Genomic DNA, 2,687 nt, shown 5'->3' with positions numbered 1-2,687 from the left:
GAAAGAGAGAAATAACCTTCCAGGAGACATGGTCATGTCATAATCCCTTCTTTATTCTCCTCCTGGGATTTTGCACGCACTTGCACCCAGCATGATTCTCAAACAGCTGGGTCCAGGACTTGAACCACAGTTTGCCCTGTGGGAGTCTGGCATCTTAATCACCATGCCACCAGCTGGCCCCCAATATACATTTTAACAGACAATTATATTAACATTTGGGCAAAAATATGTATGAATATTATGATCGACTTTCTAGGATCAGGGAACATCCTGCCCATAGGCTTACGGTCTTGACTCAGGTCAGCAGCCTTCAGTTAAATTCAGTAACTCTGAGAGTTAGGAATAGAAGCATCAATGTGCACGGTCTACTAATGTGATAAGTTCGAATAAATGCTGACCCTTCTACTCGCTGTCTCTGAGCCTTAAACCGACTGTCAGAGATAAAGAAGTCCTGATGCTTCTCTTAAGGCAGCAGGTGTATATTGTGCAACCCAGACAATTATTTGCCCATTAAGAAAATGTTCAAGAGTCTTTCAAAATGGCATAAACATGAAGGAGCTGCTTGAAAGGAAATTAAATGATTTGATTTAATTCAAATTAAGGTTGAATTGAGGCTCACTCCCTGTTCCCATCAGGCTTTTCCTGTGCTGTCACTTGTTTGGAGGGGCCTTTCCTGACCATGCTGTCTAAAACAGAGACCCTGCCCCAGCTCTGCCCCTCCTTTATTTAGTTATTTTTTCTTACTATTTAAATAATTTCCTTCTGCATATAACCTTTGTTCTCCAAATATTGACTGTTTACAGCTAAGATGACGAATTCTAATGATGATAAAGTTACCTTCAAATTCAGGTCAAGATAGTTCTCGGTAATTTCTGGAGAACTGATTAGAGAATAATCCAGCAGAGTATAATTGTCAATCTTGGTTAAAACTAAATGACAACAAAGAAAAAAGAAAATTTACTTTAATTAAAAGCATGGCAGAATATATGAATAATTTCTATACAAAACAATATAATTTTTTAAAGAATTTTTTTTACTTTATTTATGTATTTTAATTTTATAAGAGATGGAGAGGAAGAGGGAGGGAAAGTGAGAAAGAAGTTCCCAGGTCCGGGACTCAAACCACAATCGGCCATGTGGGAGTCCAGCGCCCTTAATCACCACATCACCTGCTGGCCTCAGAACATGATCATTTTTAATCCTCTGTTTAAAAGATCAATTCTCCCTTTTCAAGTAAGTAATACATATTCACGTTTGAAAACCCAGGAAAAGCAGATACATCTGAAGAAGAAAGTAAGCACTTTCTAATCATATTACTCTAAGAGAAACATAAGTAAATTTTTAAAAGAATTATTTTTATTTAACTTTATTTATTTTAATTTGATCAGAGAGGGACAGAGTGAGAGAGAGAGAGACAGAGAAGAAGAGTGAGAAAGTAAGTTGACAGATCTGGGACTAGAACCACAGTCAGCCATGTGGGAGTCCAATGCCCTTAACCACCACAACACCTGCTCGCCCCTTAATAAAATTTTAATGTATGACTTTTACAATAGTTTATTTATTCCATGAGAGAAAGTGATGGGTGGGGGTGGGGCTAGAGAACAGGTGGAAATAGAACCCTAAAAAAGATCTTTTTAAAATTAGAATTATTTAATTTAATTATATTATTATTTGCTATAGGGCACATGCACTCACCATAGAGAGACAGAGAGAGAGAGAAAGAGAGGCAAAGTGAGAAGGCAAGCCGCCAGATCCAGGACTTGAAGCATGGTCAACCATGTAGGAGTCCAGTGCCTCAGCCACCATGATACCTGCTGGCCCCACCCAATAGGGTCTTGATGCCACAATCCAACCCCAGCCTCAGCCAGCTGCAGATCAGGGCACACACATGCTTGATATACTCTGGGAGATCTCTCAAATGTAAACAGGTACCTCTGACATGAGCCTACCTTGGGGAACATCATGTCTTACTGCTGTGCCACTCTCTGGCCTCTCATATTTGGGGTACACTCTTTTAGGTGCACACCATCCCCTGTCCCCATCTCTGCTCTTATTTCTTACCATCTTCCCCTGCACTCCCTCTGCTCCTAGCATGGCTTCTGTACAGTTCCTCCAACACGCTTGGCATGTTCATGCTTTAGGGCCTTTCCATGTACAGTTTCCTCTACCGGAAATGGTCTTCATCCAGATCTAGAAGGGGTTCACTCCCTATTCCCATCAGGCTTTTCCTGTACTGTCACTTGTTTGGAGGGGCCTTTCCTGACCATGCTGTCTAAAACAGAGACCCTTCCCCAGCTCTGCCCCTCCTTTATTTACTTATTTTTTCTTACTAGCGATCAGTGCTGTGACAGATTTCCCTCATTTGCCTTGATTGCTGGCTGTCTCCTTCTTGCTTCCTCCCTCAAGGGATTTCTGTCTCCTGGGCTTACTGCTGTGTCCTCAGCACCAAGAACAACGCCCAGCCCATTTCAGTACTCCATTGGTGAATGCACAGATAGAGCACAGAGAGACTGGTTCAAAGTATCATGGGTGCCTTGGGGAGGTGTCACTGTGGGGGTGGGCTCTCAGGTGAGATTTCTTGGAAGGGATCATGCTGAGTCTTGATAAAGAGGAGTGGATAGGACTAGTTGAAGATGTATCCTGCAGGGATTAGCAGAGTGCTAGTATGGAAATAGACACTCGAGGGG

The 2,687-nt window shown here is 42.0% G+C and overlaps 1 protein-coding gene across 1 annotated transcript in view; it reads right to left on the bottom strand.

Moving 5' to 3' along the window:
• Positions 1-2,687, bottom strand: part of BPIFC (BPI fold containing family C) — a 50,861-nt gene that overhangs the window by 31,830 nt on the left and 16,344 nt on the right. The window lies entirely within an intron of this gene.

This window comes from Tupaia chinensis, unplaced genomic scaffold (assembly GCF_000334495.1).
Source record: "Tupaia chinensis unplaced genomic scaffold, TupChi_1.0 Scaffold148234_1, whole genome shotgun sequence".
NCBI classification, from domain to species: domain Eukaryota; kingdom Metazoa; phylum Chordata; class Mammalia; order Scandentia; family Tupaiidae; genus Tupaia; species Tupaia belangeri.
This window is presented reverse-complemented; position numbering and strand designations above follow the sequence as displayed.